The sequence below is a fragment of the Solea solea genome, chromosome 7 (assembly GCF_958295425.1).
Source record: "Solea solea chromosome 7, fSolSol10.1, whole genome shotgun sequence".
NCBI classification, from domain to species: Eukaryota; Metazoa; Chordata; class Actinopteri; order Pleuronectiformes; family Soleidae; genus Solea; species Solea solea.
In genome coordinates this window covers 28,241,639-28,263,264 of record NC_081140.1, presented here as the reverse complement: position 1 = coordinate 28,263,264, position 21,626 = coordinate 28,241,639, and the positions used below count along the sequence as shown (strand labels likewise).

The 21,626-nt window shown below is 38.3% G+C and overlaps 1 protein-coding gene across 2 annotated transcripts in view; it reads left to right on the top strand.

The window, feature by feature from the left end:
- Nucleotides 1–21,626, top strand: part of lrfn1 (leucine rich repeat and fibronectin type III domain containing 1) — a 177,055-nt gene that overhangs the window by 46,520 nt on the left and 108,909 nt on the right. The gene's annotated exons all lie outside the window — the stretch shown is intronic.

Here is a 21,626-nt window from a genome sequence, read left to right as displayed (position 1 = left end):
GACTTGGTATCTCATTATTATGACTTAGTATTATTATTATGACTTGGTATCTCATTATTATGACTTAGTATGACTTGGTATATCATAATTATAACTTATGACTTAGTGTCTCAGTATAATGACTTAGTATATCATGTATATGACCAAGTATGTCATTAGTATGACTTAGTATCTCATAATTATGAATTAGTGTCTCATAATTATGACTAAGTATCTCATTATTATGACTTAGTATCTCATTATTATGACTTGGTATCTCATTATTATGACTTAGTATATCATGAATATGACCAAGTATGTCATTATTATGACTTAGCATGACTTGGTATCTCATAATTATGACTTATGACTTAGTGTCTCATTAATATGACTTGGTATCTCATAATTATGACTTATGACTTAGTGTCTCATAATTATTACTTAGTATCTCATTAATATGACTTAGTATCTCATTATTATGACTTGGTATCTCATTATTATGACTTGGTAGCTCATTATTATGACTTAGTATTTCATTATTATGACTTAGTATCTCATGAATATGACTAAGTATGTCTTTATTATGAGTATCTCATTATGACTTAGTATCTCATGAATATGACTATGTCATAATTATGACATAGTATCTCATAATTATGACTTGGTAGCTCATGACTATGACAATGTCATTATTATGACTTAGTATCTCATAATTATGACTTGGTAGCTCATGAATATGACTATGTCATAATTATGACTTAGTATCTCATAATTATGACTTGGTAGCTCATGAATAGGACTATGTCATTATTATGACTTAGTATCTCATGAATATGACTATGTCATAATTATGACTTAGTATCTCATGAATATGACTAAGTCATTATTATGACTTAGTATCTCATAATTATGACTTGGTAGCTCATGAATATGACTATGTCATTATTATGACTTGGTATCTCATAAATGTCTACATGTGTTCAATCATTAGCTTATTTGGTGCTGAATGCCTGATTGTACTGTAATAAAATAGGAGTCAACCATTTAAAAGGCCTGACAAGTCAAACTGAAATGGCCTATGAACAATCCTGCTCTGTAGATACTGTACAGAAGAAGAAGAGCCATTTTCTCCTCCCCCTTTTTGTGCCTGAGGGTTGAGAAGATGGTGGAAAAATAGTTCAAATTCCCCAAAACTGTGTGAATGCAAGTTCTTTTTCTTTTTTTCCAGCCACTAAAGGTCATAGTGAAGGAGAGAAACAGCAGGAGGGTAACAGCGCAAAAAGACCACTGACTCACAATGTGTATCACATATACTGTAAGGAGGCTTTTGTGTCGCTGCCCTTTAGTCTGCTCTCCTGCAAACAGAGAGGAGAATTAAATACTTTGAAGGTACAGTGTGTGAGAACACTACAACATGGTGAACCTGCATGTTTTGGCTGAATATCAATAACCTCACTCTTCTCTTCGTCGCCTCAGTTTGCATCAAAATTCAAAAGATGTTTAATTTTGTCCACTGTGGGCTACTTTAATATAATTGAAAAATATTGCACCTTAATTCTCAGAACTAGGACTTAGCATCTCATAATTATGACTTAGCATCTCATTATTAGGACTTAGTATCTCATTATTATGACTTAATATCTCAAAATTATGACTTGGCATCTCATAATTATGACTTAGCATCTCATTATTATGTCTTAGCATCTTATAATTTTGACTTAGCATCTCATAATTATCACTTAGTATCTCCTTATTATGACTTAGTTTCTCAAAATTATGTCTTAGCATCTCATAATTATGACTTAGCATATCATGATTATGACATAGTATCTCGTAATTATGACATAGTATCTAATTATTGTGACTTAGTATCTCAAAAGTATGACTTAGCTTCACATAATTATGACTTAGTATCTCATTATTATGACTTAATATCTCAAAATTATGACTTAGCATCTCATAACTATGGCTTAGTATCTCATTATTATGACTTAGTGTCTCATAACTATGACATAGTATCTCGTAATTATGACTTAGTATCTCAATATTATGACTGAGAATCTCATATTTATAACTTAGCATTGCATAATTATTGGATATTATCTCATAATTGTGACTTATCATCTGATAATTATGACTTAACATTTCATAATTATCACTTAGTATGTAATTGTTATGACTTCGATATACATTATTTCTTCCATGTGGCAGAAACCAGCTTCCGTAGATTCATCACTTTTTAAATCTATAACAGAATGAATAGGTGAATCACAGGCTGAAATTGCAGTTATTATAGATATTATAGATATTTTCCGTGTTTCTGTAAATTGTCCTGCTTGTCGTATCAGTCGTGTTGTTTAGAAAAAGCACCTTTATTTCCCTGTTTGAGCAGAACATTTGCATATTAGTTGTGCGTGTGTTTACCATCGTGCTGTGCAGATATTAAATTCTCTACATTAGCACACAGTCTCTGCAGCCTGTGTATAAATCTGAGACCTTCCTAACGCTCTGTAAAATACAAAGTGCAGCCATTATTTCTCAGAAACGCCCAACGTTTTTTTTCCCCGCACTTCCGAAGATTTACCATGAAAAATGTATTCGGCGTCACCCATTTGTCTCCTTACTGCCTTTATTGAAATCTTTGTTTTTATTGTTTGTGCTGACTGCAAAAGTTCTTTTCTGCACTTACTTGACATCGCTTTTCTCTGCGAGCTCCGCACAAAGTCCAGCCACGAGCCACGAAATTGGATTTGCAGCGGCTGTAATTCCTTTGAAGTGCGAGGACTTTAGAGATCAGTTGTGACTCGTTGGTTTGATGGATGTCGGAGCCCGGAACATGTTTGCGGCGCTCGCAGGCCTCATGCTGTGTGATATACAGTACTTTTATCATATATAGGCGAGTTTCGTATGCACTGTGTCTCGTGTAGCATCTAATCTTCACCACATTAAGCGCTCGGTGTCATTATAATGTTACTCACTGCAGATAAGTGTGTAATGATGTATGTTTTTTTCATGGTAACTTCTCTTTGGGGAAACATGTGAGAGTTGTTAGGAGGACTGGTAAGAATGCAGATGCTCTGTCATGTCCATGAGACTAAAGTCTGGCAGTGGAATCATCGTGTGCTCTTGTTTGGACGCTGTAATGATGCCCCGGTGGAACTGAAGGCTCAGTATGAAATGATTTAACCCGGTGAAATGTCTACACAATAATGTGCTGTGCTCTAGCTGGCTGCACAATAGGATTCTTTAAAAAAGTATTCACAGTATCCATTTATCCGGATAAATCTGACTTACTCTACAGGCCTAGAGATTTAGTTTGATGTACCACAAGGGGGAGCCAGTATCTTTTCATCTTATCCAGAGCCTCATGATTGATCTGGAATTAGTGTAACGACATTTTTTCCATTATACAGTTGTAGCACGACTCGACTCTACTCTTTTTTTTGCTTTTCCATCAGTGATAGAACCTGGTACCTGGTGTTTTTTTTAGTTCCTGCTCTGATCCGATACTAAAACATGACGTCAACAGACTGCCGGCCACTGATTGGTCAGAGAGTGTCGTCACTGTAAGAGTCATGAGCACGACGTCCGACACAAGAATCAAACCTGTAAAAGCAAGTTAAGTGATGAAGAAATTGACGTGACTGATACCGAACCGAGTGGAATCGAGCTAGCTAACTAGCTATTTACTACTACTACTTTACAGTATCTATGCTAGCTTGATATTATTTACTCTATCTCTCTATCTATGCTAGCTAGATAACTATTTTAGACTCTTTCAATGTTTGCTAGTTAGCTAACTATTTACTCTATCCATCTTTTTTTGTAATTTTCTTATTATATTTTATTTTATTTTATTTTATTCTTATTTCTTAACTGAGCTGTTGTGAATGTCTGTTTCCCCCCCCCAGGGGAGGAATAAAGTCATTCAATCTTCAATCTTCAATCTATGCTAGGTAGCTACTATTTACTCTGCTGCTAGCTATGCTATGCTAGCTAACTAGCTAACTATCTATCTATCTATCTATCTATCTATCTATCTATCTATCTATCTATCTATCTATCTATCTATCTATCTATCGTTATATTAAGAACCAGAATTCCTCATGACACACAGTCGCAAATGTAACTGTTCTGTGTTTGAACAGAAGAGAATTTAGTGTAAAGTTCTAATGTTTTTGGGAGTGAGAATATTGCCGGTGTCATTTTAGGAGCCCAGCAGTGTGATGCAGTGCAGCACCTGGCATTATATAACTTTAATAACAGCCCTGCCACACTGTCCCTAAAAAAAGAAGCGCTGTCACATCGTCCTTTATTTCAGGACCGTTGTCAGCAGCGGTAGAACCTGATGTATGTGGAACGCGATCCATGTGCTGTCCCGTCCACTTTAACTATGGCCAGCCTCGCATCTCTACTTTATGTTCGGTGTCACTGTAAATCCAGTCTCCCTGAAGAGCCTTCGGCAGCATCATCGTCATCATCACTTCCACCTCTCCATCCTTCTCACACTCCGGAATCTTCCTCCTCCTTTTTGCCGCACTGGTTTTTCTCGCTCGTTCCTCGGTCATCGCGTCGTTCTTTGTTATATCACCTGGACATTTTTTGACGGGTGGGACAACACTTCTGGGGGTTTTTTTCTGGGTCAAGTGCAAAATGAGAATACAGTAGGACTAGTCAGGGATGCACCAGTGCTGGTTCCTATGGTAACTGCAGGTCTGTATTTAGTGCAGTTGTTTCACTGGCTCTCTGTTTTCAAGCAGGCGAGGAGGAGGAGGAGGAGGAGGAGGAGGAGGTGGGAAGAGTGAGGAGCGTTTCCCATGAGGGCGAAACGCAGAAAGTGGGGCACCGTCTCCAATCACCGTCAAACAAAATCTCTCCGCTGGAGAACGGCTCCTGTCATGAATTCCCTGCTTTGTTTCAGAGAGACGCTGCGATGCACGGAGACGACGCTGCACTCAGTCTCAGCTGTGAGAGTCATCACTCTCCTGTTGACGTGGACCAGGGGCGTCACTAGGTTTTAAGGACAGGGGGGGCTTAGCCCCCAGGAGATGCACAGAATGTGAGCGAACGTTTAATTTCACAAACAGCTAACAAAAACTGAGAAATGGCACGTTTTGGACAGATTTAACAGAGATACTTTACTGTGCAAATGTTTTAGGCCACCATTACATTTTTAACACAGTACAACAACAAACACAGGAAGTACTGTATGTTTACAGCATTAACAACAACAACAAAAAGAAAAAAATCCACATAGTTACAGTGCCGTATTTAACCAATGCTTCTTATTCATTAAGAGCCCACATGTATTAGCCAAAACTGTATGCAAAAAAAAGAGCACTGTGTTCTCAGAAAGTACACCATTTTAAAATAACATGGCTACAATTGGCAGCTACTTGGTGGGTGGAAGCATCAAAGAATGTCGTCTGTTTTTAAGGGTGGCAAAGGCGTCTATCACTCTATTGTGATTTAGGTGCTGAAGCTCCTCTTTTTCAATTGACATGACTGCAAGACTGTGAATGCCATGACTTTCACTCACAACACAATAATTGTTTACTCCCAAATATTTTGAAGTCACACAGAATATATTTTGGGCACATATGTGACTAAAATGGTTGTAATTTTAAGCCCTGAAAAAATATAACTTAATTACATAAATTACAGTTATATTAAGGTACTCTTGAAAATATTTGGGCCAGGCTAATTTGGCTTATACATCACTCTCTTGTAGGGATGCACGATATATCGGCATTAATATTGGTATCGGCCGATGTTCGTCATTTTTTAACATATCGGCATCGGTCCAATGAGTAAAACTGCGCCGATTTTAACAACCGATGTTAATACCCGTCTATTTGCTGTTTGTGTATGTGTGTCGGGAAGGGGAGGCCATGCTGCATTTCTTTGAACATGTTACAGTGACGCAAGTGCAGCACAAGGTGTGTGTGTGTGTGTGTGTGTGTTGAGGAGAGATAATGTCAGCGGTGTGGGCGTTTTTTCAGGGTGTCGATAGAAGATACGCGAAAAGCATTATGCAACACTTGCAAAGTTGAGATAGGCCTGCAGTCATAGGCCTAATGACGCCACTGACTCTCCTAAATAAAAGCTCAAGTTAAATAAGTCTTGTATGGTGCACTTGGACTGAAATGTTTCATATTTCATATTCATATTGAGTTCCATAAAATTCCAGGACTGTCTGCATCACAAATGACTCTATCCTGTGAAATCCTTTAGACTCACCTTTCCAGTAGAGGTTTCTCCCCTCTCACTCTCTCTGCTCCTCTGCCCTGACTCCTACAGGTCAATAGGGGTGGTGGAGTGATTATTATTATTACTACCGTATTATCATTATTATTATTATTATCCACATAATCATACGTGAATGAGCTGTTTCACGGTGTGCATCTGATGCTGGAGCTGATGCCCCAGAAGGAAGTCACCCCAAAGATAATATGAAGAGTGCACACCTAACTCTATAAACAACCAGGACCTTCACATTGCATTTCGGACTAACTAGCTAGCTACTGTAAGTAGCAGAGTTCTTTTGGAGCTGAAATGTAACTTTTGACCGCAAACAATAAAGGTAAGACGTGCACAGAGATATACAGCACGCATCTCACGCTGCCTCCTGTACAGGGGGCTCTCGGCTACAGAGTGTGTAAGCCAGGTTTTTATTTGTCAAACAGGGAGCATTTGGCAATTACGTGGGACTTTCTGCTGTTAGCTGGGGGGCTGCAGCTAACTTATTGTTACTATCAGCAGTGATACTTACTCTCTTGAAAAAATGTCGTATATCCATTCTTGTTCACGTTCTTCTCCTAATGCTCCTCTAGTCGGTTCTGTGTGCTCCGCTCCCGGTACACACACTGCAGGTACCCAGGTACCGAGTGCAAGCTAGGTTGCAGGGAAAACGTGGACTGGATTTCAGTGATTTGGGCGTGCTCTATATGAACAAGTGGAATAGACTCGATAACGACGCACTGACTCTGACTCTCTACCGCTTCCATAAGGGAAACTAAGATTTATGATCACATTTAAGTTAATAATAACTGGTTATATGATTATTTATCTAAACTCAAATTCTCGCCACATTATATTGAATTTGTCAGCACTTTTTTGTAAAAAAAAAAAAAAAATCTTTTTTTTTATAAATGAACATAAAATTATTTAGGGGGGCTTAAGAATATTTTAGGGGGGCTTTAGCCCCCCTAAAATAGGCCTAATGACGCCACTGACGTGGACGTCTGATCAGTCGAGTTCACAGTCGCTCTGCCTGCTCAGTGACTGTGAATGAAGAGCTGTAAATGAAAATGTGCGGCGGAAATAATCTACTGTATCATGAGATAATTATGGATGAGCGACACGATGATACTCAGTATGGTATCGGCCCAGTACTGCTCAAAGTTATAGGAAATTATATATCGCATTTTAGCTGAATCATGTTGTGTACTGTTTATTTAGAAGATTACTTTTGACACAGTTGGAGAATTACGTCTCTGAAATAGCTTGAAATGACTCAGCTCAAATGTGTTGTTCACAGATTTCAGACTGATATCAGTATCAGCAGATGATATCTGTGTGTGTATCGGACACAAATAAGTGGTATCGTGCCGTCCTGCGATATAATCACAGCGGTCAAACAAATAAAAAAAACAAGTGCAACAGTTAATTTGTGATTAATCAATCCTATTATTTTTGCTGTAAGGTCATCAAAGTGCTTCACGTAAAATAAAATAAAAAATAAAAAGTACACAATAAAATAATGGGAATTAAAAATATATATATATATATTTAAAAAAATACAATAAAACAATAAAATAAGAATCAGTAAAACTAGAAAATGAAATCCATTTTAATAATAATGTGAAGCAACTCCAGTGTATCTTTGGTTATATTTACATTACATTACATTACATTACATTACATGTCATTTAGCAGACGCTTTTATCCCAAGCGACTTACAATAAGTGCATTTAAACATTTGGGTACAAATCATATCATCATCAATATTTAATCATATTAATACAAAGAAAGCAACTTATATCAGTGTTTTTTTTGTGTTTTTGTGTCACCACAAAGATCTTCAGCCATTTTTAAAAAGGTATTAATAGTTTTTTCTACCCCAAGTCCAATATGAAATAATTTGACAATTTTAAAAACTTTCTGTCTTTTTTTTCTTGACATTTTATCACAATTAGCTCTATCAACTGATTTCAGTATGTTTGTTTTATCATATTTATCACCCAGTTGTAAATCTATGGCTGCAGGGAAAGTAATTATTTAAAATAATTGATTCATTTGTCAAATTTCTCGCTTCTCTGTTGGTTGATTAGTCGCTTAGTCCAAAGAAAATTGTGAAAAATGTCCCTAAGTTTTGTTCACAAACCAAATATAAATTCAGTTTACTTTCACAGTGGAGCAAAAAAAACACAACATTCAAAAAATAGTTAATTTACTAACCCATTAGTCATTGATCTCTAAACTGCAGCTGCTGTAGTTCAATCAAACATTAAATCAAAGTTAAATACTTTCACAATAAAACATCATAAAACCATGAGACAAGTTTGTTTTCTGGAGTCTGAACGCAGTAAATCAAGAGCGGTTTATTAATGAGCGTTTGAATAATCCACTGTCGTGTGCTGTCGCTGGATTATTACCAAGACTCATCGTTTCATCAAATACACAAATGTGTTTGATCGTCTAACTTTTTCTAAATTTCATCATAAGCTTTTTTTGTCGTGTCATGAATGATTTAATATCATTTGTCTGATCAGTAATTCAGAAATAAACTGACTGAAGAGCTGAGGTAGAGAAACGATCATGATGTTCATGTAATCTGCAAATGTTCCACAGAAACAGAGAAATAATTACCGTGGTCGGAGCTGTTTTTGTTTGTTAAACCAGAGTTAATGACCGTGAAAGAACAAAATGTTACCGTTGTTTTTCTGAGGTTCTGCTACATAATGACATTTATGTCGTTGCTGTTTTATTTTTTTTACCCCCAACTTGTTCCCAAGTTGTTGACTCTTGAGTTTGTATGTTTCAATTAAATCTCATTTTAAATGGCATTTATTAGACTATAAATAAATAAATACATAATTGTTATCCTGAAATATATATCTTAAACATATATAAACAAACGTCTGTCACATTCAAACATTGGAAAATGAGTTCACACAGCGGTTATTAAGTCAATCGGCTCCACAAGACTGTGTGTTTCTTAAGCTCCGCCCACACTCGAGGGTAATTGGACAGATAACGTTCCCGATCTGTTCCTGTGTCTTCAGATTTGAATCTGATTTTAACAGATAATCTGTTCCAGATTATCCTGTAGTGTGAGGGATTAACATATGCAATTTCGAATCGTAAGTATGAAACATGTTCGACAGTGATTTTGGTTAGCATCAAAACTCACAATGTTAAATTTGTCCGTTGTGGACTACCGTACAAACGGGGTTATCCAAAAAAACGGCTGCCTTTTTAGAGCTGACCCTGTTCCTGATTTAAAAAAATAATAATAATAATCATAAAAAAAAGGTTAATTCTGAGCTTTTAAAACCTTAGCCTCAAAATGTCTGTTATCTTATCCGAAAGGACCAGAATATTTCTTGTAACCAAGTGCTTTTGCCCATTTTTCCAGAATAACTTTCATTATCTGGCAGTAATTTACAATTTACTGCATGTTAAAATAAAAAAATTGAAATTTGAGCAGAATAAAACATCATATTTTTTGAGTCTTTGTCTCACAATGGTCAAAAACAGGCCAAAGGTCGTAAAGATGCAGATTCCCAACACAACACGAGTGAAATTACCATAACAACCACGTTGGCTCTGACGGGCAACTTCTCAGCTTGCAGAAACTGATGGAATTTTTCTGATTTCACAAACCGTCGCGTAATTACAGCAACGCAAATGTGTCGTCTGAGATACACTCATCATACAATCATACAGTCTGGTGGTTGAGCACATAAATAATTTGAAGTATGATTATGTTTTTTTTTTCAATTCAAATGAAAATGATTTCCTCTCAATTTTCCACACCAAACCTTTAAATATGGAAAACCTCACCATTTGTACGAGCGTTGCCTCAGAGAAGAATGATGTAAGCTGGAGAAACGGACTGCGTTTAGTTGAGTTTAATTATTTTTATTTTATCACACTGTACCTTTAAGACCTGTGTGTGTGATTATCGTGTACTTTTCCTCACAGAAATCCAGACTAATGTATTCAAGCAGTCACGTTGTTTCTTCTCTAAATGAACCCGGTGCTACATGAATGAATGAATGAATGAATGATGTAAGGAACATCTGGTCAGATGCATCTCGTGTGTTTTCACACTGGCAAACATATGTTACATTTATGATTGTATACACCTGGTGCTCGTGGAGTGCGGGGAGAAAACAAAGACTTGAAACAAAATTCATTTGTGTGAAAACAACAAGAGACGCATTTTCTCTGCCCGGCAACGGCGAGATATGAGAAAAACGCGCAGGAGAAGTTCAAAGTGTGAGCAATCCCGGGTGTAGTATTCCCTCGACGAGGGATTGTCTTCAGCTGTTTGAAGTTTGACGGCGTGTCACTGCCTACACTTTGCTTCGAGCAACTCATTTCAGGTTCAGGAGCGTCACTGCAGGCCTGACACTCACACAAACACACGGCTGTAACTGTTTCAACACGTGACAATTACACATGAGGGTTTTCACACATTTTTGACATCAGTCACAATATTTAGAGCCTTTCACTTACTCTTCTTCTAATAATCTCTGGCAAACTGTCCATCCATTCATCTTTCATCAACTGTTTATTCAAGATCGGATCATTGGGGTAGCTTTTCTTGCGGGAGCCCCAGACTTCCCTTTCCCTGGCCACATTGTCCAACTCTTATTGGGGATCCCCAGGTACTTCCAGGTCAATGAGCGGATTTAATCTCTCCACCTAGTCCTTGGTACTCTGCCCCTAGGTTTTCTCCCAGTTGGACATGCCAGGAACATCTCGCTAGGGAGGCACCCCCTGGTGGCATCTTGACCAGGTGCCTGAACCACCTCAACTGCCTCCTATACACACAAAAGAGCAGCATCTCTCTACTCCCGAGTTCCTCCAGGATTACTCAGTTTTCCCAGCCACTTAGAGAAGAAGGTCCCACTGAGATACAAAATCTCTTCTTCCACAGAGTCATGGTCAAGCTGTCTGTCCATCTGTACCCACGATCTTGGTCTTTCAGTCATGACCATCGGTGAGGGTAGGAACGGATATCGACCTGTTGATTGAGAGCTTTGTCTTTTGGCTCAGCCAACTTTTCGTCACGTCAACGTTGTGGCAAAGTGAATGCAATACTGTTCCTGCTGCTCCGATTCTCCGACCAAACTCACACTATTGTCACCTTTCGTGAACTTGTGCTTCCCTCCACAGTTCAATCTTAATCACAGTTCACAGTGTCCACAGTTTTAGGGCCTTGCCATAGACTAAAGCTGATTAAACTTGGTGTCCACATCATATCCTGCGATAATTGCAATCTGACCAAGTTTGAAGCCGATCCGTTAAATTTTGCTGGAATTATAGTTAAAAAATGACACACATTTGTGTTCCCACTAGCCACGTAGCAGGCCACCATCACCTCCCTTTGATATGTACGTGGGTTACCACGGCAACCATGGTATTAGCCAAAAATATGTTTTCATAGGGGCCAGTTGGTCCATAATGATAACCTATCAGTCATTGTGCCACCTTTTGGCAACAGGGTTAACGCCCTTCAGTAACAAACATTGTCTTCACATGAAGCATTGGTGTGGTGTCATTTTGCTATACTCTGACCTACAGGAAATGGTTGCCTTTCTCTCTAGCGCCACACAATGGCCAGTGCGGTCGATCCACACATGCATGGTGAAGTCAGGGTGTTGAATTTGTCACATGCCAGTTTCCGTGAACACACCTCCCAACCTTTTGTTTGAATTATTTACCAATTTCCTTCACATATTCTTATCATTTTATTACAAATGACAGCAGCGGCAGCAAAGCACTGCAGCTCTCACGCCGGCGCTGATACTGCCCATAATTTGCACAGCGAGCAAATTACGTGTATTAATTAAAGCTTCTGTTCCATCAGTGTAAAAAACAAACGTGATAACAAAATGTGAAATGATGTATGAATAATGCAAAATGGTTAAATGATGAGGGGAATGAGCAAAAAAAAAACAACTCTGTATGTACATGCAGTGTGTGCTAATGAAGGTTAAGAGGGAATTGTCTTCAGCCAATGATGGTAACTTATTATAATCAGGGGTAACATTACAGGATGATATCCAATATCTATATATAACTATTCCAGGAAAACTTGAATAAGGATATTGATGATATATGTGAATGATTACAAGTAAAAACTGAAAAATCTTGTATTAAGATTCCAGGTAGGAACATGTATTAGTGCAAAAAAACAATTCTGTGTATTTCCATTCTTGTACATTGATCACCACAAGGTGGCAGCAGCAGTAGTACTAATAGGTTTTTGGTTTGTTAAAATTTTTTGAAGTGGAACAAAGAACAACCTCCTTACCGACTCTGGATTGGTTTTCACTCTGGTTTCCATGTGGTGTCCCTCAGGGATCTACTCTGGGTCCCATGTCATTCTGCCTCTCACGCAGATCATTAGCCGTTACAATGTTGTGTTTCAAATATTCTAACATAAGCTATTGCTGTCTTACATGAATGCTTAGATGTCTTTAAAATATGAATGATTGACAACTGCCTCCAGTTAAACACAGATGAGACTTTGACAATCGCGCAGGAATATTCACTTCCTGCCATCAAACAGTCTGCGGGGTCTTCAGGTGCTTGTGCTCAGCAGAACATGACAAATTTATGTGTATGTGTTATCCCGGATCAAACCCCCATAAATGTCAGTCTGTGATGACATAGACTTAATATAAAGGTAGCAAGTAGCTTTCTGGCTTGAAAAGTGAAGTCTACAGAAAGTAGGATGGAATTAGCAGTTCTTGCAACTCCACTGCAAGAAGAATTTAGTTTAAAAAGGAAGTCTTTTGAAAAATCTCTACTTCCTTGACATTAGTAAACATTGTCTCATCTCTATAGACAACAAAGCACGACACAAATGCGTGGACACCTTTGTGATCGACAGCTGGTATCGTCCAGTAGGAGCCTGGTTGCAGATGATGACAACATGTGGTTTTAAAAACAACAACAATGTGGTGATAATGCAAATGTCAAGACTTCAAAATGAGCATTTGTATTGCAACTGGAGGATTACGTCCATTTCTGTATATGAATCAGAATCAGAATCAGAATCAGAAGAGCTTTTTTGCCAAGTATGATTTGCACATACAAGGAATTTGTTCTGGTGTCATTGGTGCATAATAAGCATACAAAATTTTAAAAAAGTTAAGTGAAATAGTATACGTATATACAGTATACACAGTATATAAATGTTTTTTTTTTGTTTTTTTTTTAAAAGATGAAAAAGAGCACTACAGAAGAGTAGATCTAGTGATCAGAGTTACAAGATTCCCTGAATGCATCTCCTACTTGCTCTGAGTTGTGTTTTTCTAAGTTCTTGTTTTGTGACTTTACTCTTTCCAAGTACCTGTCCGGTATGAGCAGCAGGTGAGACAGCGAGCTATCCTCACCTCCTCTCTTTGGTTTGCTGGGTAGTTCCATTTGCAGTCCCACGTTGAGCGGGTCTTTCACACCTGCCCAAACGAAGCGGACTATCCGAGGAAACCAAACAGCTCTGGTGTGTCTGGCCCTTAAGCCTCACATGAGATTGAGATGCAGTCTGGTTTGACTCAGGCTTCAACTGCACAAGAAAACGTTGGCTCTTTTTGTTCCTTCAGTCGTGACCAATGTTTTTGTCAGGAAACCACATCACACCATGATTATACGGTGATGAAAAAGCTGCTGGTGTCGTTTCTCTGCTTCATTCATGGACTCACATCAAAGCACCACACCTGAACTTTCACTCATTCATCTGCGTGTAAATGTGACTGCAGTCATTATTCTTCTGCGGGAGGTCACTCTGTCACACAAGTGCCATTTTTCACTCACGTCGTTTCCTGTTTTTTTTTTCTTCATTTGCTGCAGTGAGATGAAGCTGCCGCTGAGAGCAGCTACACCTCCTCTACATGTGACTTCTCTCATGAGTAAATGTGTTAGAAGACAGTGGGTGCCGTGGCTGGTGTTAGAAGCACAGGCAGGGAGGTGAGAAGTGCAGAGCTGCAAACAAACACAAGCTCCGGTTCAGATCTGCTCCCAGTTTAGTGGAAGCAGCAAAAACCTGGGAAAACGTGTGAAATCTGAGAAAACGCTGCTGAGTTTCTGTGATTTGAGATTTGGGTTAAATGGAAATAAATGGATAATTTCTGCTTTCTCTGGCTGTGGATCAGCGGTGCAGCAGGTCGCCTTCCAGCCGTAAGGATGAGGTGCATTAGTCAACGTGCTGATGTGTCCTTGGACGAGACATTTAACCCGTAATTGCTCCTGGCGGCTGTGCCAGCAGCGTGTGAACGGGTGTGATAGATGTGTGACAGAGATAGTGCAGCGTATGCATGTGCTGTGTGAACGCATGAATGAATGAATGGGTGAACTGTGGGCTAAAGCAGATTTGAGTGGTCATCAAGACTAGAGGAGTAGATTTATGAAGGTTAGAGAGTTAGCTTGTGATTATTTGGTCCATAAAATGTCAGAAAATCTTGATCAGTGTTTGTCAAACGTGGAAATGATGATGTTCTCAAATGTCTTGTTTTGTCCACAAACCAAAAATGATTCAATTTTAATGATTTATTTGTTATTTGGAACAAAAAAACCTCATTGACTGTAGGGCTGGGCCTTATGGGAAAAATCTGGATATAAAGCTGCAGACAGGTTGTTTCTCTGGACAATTCACTGTAAATACACTCTAAAATAAAACCGAATCCCCTGTTTATCATCTGTATTACATCATCTTAAAATATACACCTATTACCCTTTCATTTCACTGCTTTATTTCTTTAAATGAAGGATAAATACATTGACTATAAATATGTTAAAATTCTGCTATAACACAAATAATTAAAGACTTTGTTATTAAGAGACTTTTTCAAATATAATATTATGGATTCCATGTATTTTTTTAATCACTATGTATAATATTTCATGTATGATTATTAATGCAGCAGGACAAGTCATCACAGATACTTTATAGTGATATGACCATATAAAAAAGATTATATCAAGGGATTTAGGTTAAAATACATATTGAGGATCCTCATACATATTATTAACATGCAAATACAAATACATTTTTTTTGGAGGACAAAACCCCCATTTTTCCTCACTTCCTGTTTTATTTTGGTGACTCACACACTTCCTGTGTTTTCCCGCCTTTGAGATCACCGGCTCCTCCCTGATTAGTTTCACCTGTGACTCGGCTCAGTGTTCAGCTGAGTCTCACTTCCCTCAGGAAACAGCCAACTGTGACAGTTTTTACTGGACTGGAAACTGTGAAATATGCTTTTTTTCAGCTGTCGTAACAAAACGGCAGTTTACAGTGAACTGGAATTTTAAGGAACTGAAAAAGTTTGCTCACAAACGACTATGGAAATTGAAATACAGGGTTAATGAGAGACACACATGAGGAAGACGTTTGTCGCATCTGCTTCACGTAAGTGTTTCATCAATTTGTTTGTAATTTCTCTACTTTTTCTACCTCCATTTGCCATTTTTGATTGAATTGTAATTCATTATTCATGATAGTTTCTTTTCTGAAACGTTATAAATGCCGTTAAATCCACTAAAAGTGGAAAAGTTTTCATCCAAACATTTGATAAAAGTTAAAATGTTTATCATTTTTAATATCATTTGTTAATATAAAACTGCCTTATTTGATAAGAAAACCATAAAAAATATCACACAAAAACTGCGTCATATTTTAGGTCTTTACTGCACTGGTTTTAAAATATTGGCATAAAAAACTCATAGTAGACGACTTCTCGTGTGTAACATCGAGATTATTCAGTCGACAGTTTTTATGAAAAATTATGACGAATGTTGAGGGGCAAAAAATAAATAAGTTTTAAAAAAATCAAATGAAGGTACACGTTTATAAAAACTTAATGCATTTTCCCTTTTCTTTGAGTGTCAACGCTGCTTTCACATCACAAACAAATGACTGTGAGATCTGTGTCAAACTGCAGAGCGCGGTCTTTTAAACAGTTTCAGACGTCAGTTCAGATTAATATTCTGTTCCAGGATTTAAAAAAAACCAAAAAACTCCTACTGTCCAAGATTCTGTCTCGGCAGCGTTTTACAGCGGAGACAATCTGTTGTTTTGGAGACACGTTTGACAGACGACGCCTTCTCATTCTTTACCTTTTATGTTTTAAGTGATTGATGAATATATATTTATTCACTTCTCTACATTCTACATAGTTTTCTGTGAGGCCATTTTTCTTCTTCATCGTTTTTACTCCATCACTGTGAATCTCTGACTCGTCCTTTTTTTGGCCTTGGTTTAATGTTTATGCCTTTTTTTTAATGTTTTGTAACTATAGTTTTTGGAGAATCATAATTGTGATGCCAACATTGTCAAAACAGTTAAAGGCACAGTATGTAATTTCTGCCCTAATCTAGGTGAATCCACTATGGGCTTTTTTTTTTTATCACATTGTATCCACATAGAAACATTGTTTTGGGATCTCTGAAATATGATTATCAAAAATCTGAACACGGTATTTTCCCATGTGGATAAGGCTCTAGTTAGATGACGTCAGGAAGAAGCGTGGCATCATGGGACTTGTTATCTTGTTTGGTTCACCTGCGCGTTAACACTTTAAAGAAAAAACATCAGCAGCTTTAGTGACAAGATGGAGGCAGATCTGCTGTAACAACCCCTAAAAGGAGAAAGAAAGAAGAAACTGGCTGCCAAATAATGAGCTATTCTATACATCCACCAATGGAGTGACTGCCAAATAATGAGCTATTCTATATATCCACCAATGGACTGACTGCCAAATAATGAGCTTTCCTATATATTCACCAATGGATTGACTGCCAAATAATGAGCTATTCTATACATCCACCAATGGAGTGACTGCCAAATAATGAGCTATTCTATATATCCACCAATGGACTGACTGCCAAATAATGAGCTTTCCTATATATTCACCAATGGATTGACTGCCAAATAATGAGCTATTCTATACATCCACCAATGGAGTGACTGCCAAATAATGAGCTATTCTATATATCCACCAATGGACTGACTGCCAAATAATGAGCTTTCCTATATATTCACCAATGGATTGACTGCCAAATAATTAACTATTCTATACATCCACCAATGGAGTGACTGCCAAATAATGAGCTATTCTATATATCCACCAATGGACTGACTGCCAAATAATGAGCTGTTCTAAACATTAAGTAAGAGAGAGGAGGTTGAGATGGTTTGGTCTCGTGCAGACGAGGGACAGTGATTATATTTGACAAAGGATGTTGAAGATGGAGCTGCCGGGCAGGAGGAAAAGAGGAAGACCACATTCATGTCATAAGGACATTGATGTAACAGAAGAGGACAAGGCGGAGGCAAGTGATCCACTGTGGCGCCCCCTAAAGGGAGAAGCAGAAACAATAAGAAGACAGTGTTTTTGTGTCGTCGTCATGGATTTTCACATTCCTTGCAAAAGCTCTTTAAACGATTGAGCGTTTCTTTAATCTTTTCCTTTTTAAATCTTGATGGAGAACGACTTGACAGTGAGATGCTCGTCGTCCCAGGAGAACCAGTCACTCTGAGCCTGAAGCAGAGCGGTGATGACGATGTGTGCTGAATGCTGCTCACATAAAGAACAGCCCATAATTAGCCCGCTAACCATCACTAAATAGGTTGTTATTTTTACCCAGAAGGAGTCGTCATGCTGTCCAGCGTCAAACTGTGAAGACAGGCGATTGAGGCATGTTGGCCCTCGTCCCTGATGGAGACGGACACTTTCTGAGACACAACCCAAAACAAACCCCCACAGGAAAAAAAGATCCTGCTCGTATGAAACCGAGCAGTGAATTCAGTGCATGCTTTTTAATTAATGACAGGAAGTGGATCAGGGAGGAGGGGGAGGAAGGGAGGAGGAGGTGAGACAGACAATCAGCATAAATATCCCACAACAGGCTCTGGAGAGACGGGAGCAGCGGCAGGTATTGGATTGTCGGGCCGAGCCTCTGATTAATGACGGCTCTGGGGTCTGGAGGTGGTTTTTATCCCGTGGTCACGCGGCTCTCCACTCAGCCCCCGAGCTGCTCAAAAGTGGATTAGTCCTCTGCAAATTCACTCATTGTAAATCATACAGGAGACATTATCTCCAGGAATATCTGTTGTTTTGTCTGGAAGTCAGATCTATAAATAGAGGAAATGCAGAAACGCCTCGACTGTGTGACTCTTTCCTCGCCCCAAACTGCACACGAAGATATTTATTGGTGTGATTTGTCTTTATTAAGTAAGATTAAATTTACTTAAACTTTACTTAGAATAAGTCTTGCCATTAGGTGTCACTGTTTCTTACACACTGGACCTTTACTAGCAGCATAAATGCACATTTACCTTCCTGAAACTTTGATAATTGGGTTAAAAATAGTTTTGCGTGAAATTAAGTGGGTTGTTTTTTCAAAATAACCAGGTTGTGATAACGTGGTTATGTGGCTACTGTGAAACTGAACTTTCACTGTACAATGTTTTCTTTTTTGTTCTTCAAATGTTTTCTCTAAACATGGCATCATTTCATGAAAATGGTGAATGCTGTAGTACCTGTGCCGGGCCTGTAGGTGGTGCTGTAAAGACAAAGAAGTGCATGACTTTGAGACTTCTTTCCAAATATAAAGTGCTTTATAAATGGAATATTATTATTATTATTATTATGAAGGTGGTGACGATCGAAATTAGATTATTGGATCTATTGAAACATTAGATTTATGAGCAGATTGAGTGAAATCCTGGAGTTATAATAATCTTGTTGTGGTAAAAACCAACTGTAATTCCTCATCATTCTCAGACTGACCTCAGCCTCTCATCTGTGCTCCCAAAAGACTTCATCCAAAAACTAAAAAAAAACCTTGGCTCAGTCTGGCACAGACGGAATGTTCGCCTTGTCCTCTTCCTCCTGGGAATCCTCTCACCATATTCTGTTTATGTTTTTTTTCCTCCCCCCTTCATCCCAGCTGTCCCATCATTCCCCACATCCTCAAATATGTAAATCCAGATATGCCCCGCCCCCTTCAGATGCCAAGTAACGCTCGCTGGCACCGAGCTGGTCAGACAGTCAGGGTCATGACGGACTGACACAGTCCATCTCACGTCCATCTCAAAGTGTTTTCCTGGTTAAAGAGAGAAAAAAATACTATATAATCAAAAAAGACAAATCCCTTTCCCCCGAAGGACGAACTAAAATGAAGAAAATGAAAAGACGTTAGTGGATAATCACAAAATAATGCGCAATCATCAACGATAAAATGTTTAAAATAATAGTCAAACTGATTTGAATTGTCCAAATGCAATAATGACAACAAAATAAAGTAAAAGTCAAAACATGGACGCTCAGGTAAATCCTGTGCACATTTTACAATAAAAATAATAATAAAACGAGGATAAGACCTCATAAAAGATAAAGTTGCGCTAAAGTGCAATATTTAGTATAATTTTTGCACTTTATTTTATATATTTTTTTTTAAATGAAGTTGAAACAAAAACGTGATTAAAACAAAGAAAATGAATGATTAAAAATGAAGACGGTGTTACAGTGACTGTAGTCACTGAGCAGCTGCTGTTAAACTCTGATAACTGATAATTACCTTTAGATTTATGTTAAAACATTATCTCTCTATATATATTACGTGTGTGTGTGTGTGTGTGTATACATACATATATACGTATATATATACACACACACACACACACACACACAAAAAGATGTTAAAAACCTCAAATCAAAGTGTGAAATGTTGGAGCTTTTAAAAGTTAATGAGGCTTCTCTTAAAAGTTGGAGGGAAAATTATGTCCAAGGTTGTTTTTCTAATTGACTTCACTGAGGATATGGATTTCTAACGTTTGCTGCTACATTTCACACACACACACACACACACACACACACTCAGACGTGGTCGTGTGAACAGTGAAAGAAAGCATTCAGATTTCAGGAAAATGGTGAAAGATTTATTAAGTTTTAGACTCTATGAAAACTTCATGGTCATTAATCAGACGAAAGAGCAGCAGCAGAAACAGCAGTGGCAACAGTAGCAGCAGAAGCAACAGCAGCAGTTACAACAGAAACAGCAGCTTCAGCAGCAGCAATAGTGGAAACGGCAGCAGCAGTAATAACAGCAGTGTACTTTCAGGGTTTTGCATCACTCACATATTCTGGGGTTTTTTTTTCACCATTTCATCAGAACCTGAACGTCACAGTGAACCTGTTTCTCTAAATTCTAAATACATCATTCATACAGTCTGTGTTTAAATTTCTGTGATTTTTCTTAAATGTGAATATTTTCATTGATTTAACCCTTCGGAGTTCCTGGGACCATTTCCTGCCACTCCGTTTTCAATTGTTAAGCCATTTTGGCTGTGTTGAATGAATATAGCTAAAATTAATTTTTGGTAAACTTTAGAACTGCCATCTCAGTTTCTTAAATTAGCCTCAAATGGCTAAGCACAGCTGTAAAAACATCGTGTACAAAATGTACTTATAATTCCAAAATCTTCTTAGTTTTTCTTAGATTTCTCTTTAACAAACAAACAAACGCTGACTCAACTGTTCAGCACCAGGAAGTTGAGATTTCCTCGTCCTGTCTGTGCAGCAGAGGTTTGTTTACAGAGTGCGATGACCACCCGTCCAACCTTCCACCTTCTTCTTTGTAGAAGTCACTGATCTGGTCATGTTCTATTCACTGTGAACTCCCGGTGCCGACCCCAGAAGAGCCCGGAAAAGGTTGCGTCAGGTTAGCCGTTAAAATCTCGACCCCCCCCTCCCCAGTTTCAGCAAGCTGTGTGCAGACCTTTCCGAGTCGACTAAGAGTATTGAAGTGTTCTTTTCTTTCTGTCTCTGCAGAATCAAGTCAAAAAATCATCTTGTTACTCTTTCTTCTTCATGGAGAATGAGGACTGACCTGTAGAGAATTGTAAAAATAGTTATTAAGACCGTCACATGGAGTAACATTTGTATTTCTTCCTCATAGTTTTCGAACAATAATAATAAAACATAGTGATTTCAGGATATCAGTGCAGGGCTCTCAACCTTGCTAGATCGCCATGGCAACTGGTTCTCCTTCAGAGGTAGAGTGTGTGCAACAGTTATCGGTGAAGTTGCAGCTGAACACTCACCTCTCTTCTAAGTGTGTTGTTGAAGCCATGAAGCCGTCAATTAGCATCAGAACTCTAAAAAAACATGTTGAGTTTGTCCAATGTGGGCTACTGTAAAAACATGGTGATCCAATTCGAATCTGTAGTCGCGCTGTGAGGGACGCAGAACCCCAAGATTCTACTGCATATGTTATCAAAACGGAGGGGCTGGTGCCAATCTCAGCTGACATAGAGCGATAGGCGGGGTCACACCCTGGAGTTTCCAATTTACCTAATCCAAAAACCCACCCACACATGGGGTAGACCCATGCAGAAAGACCCT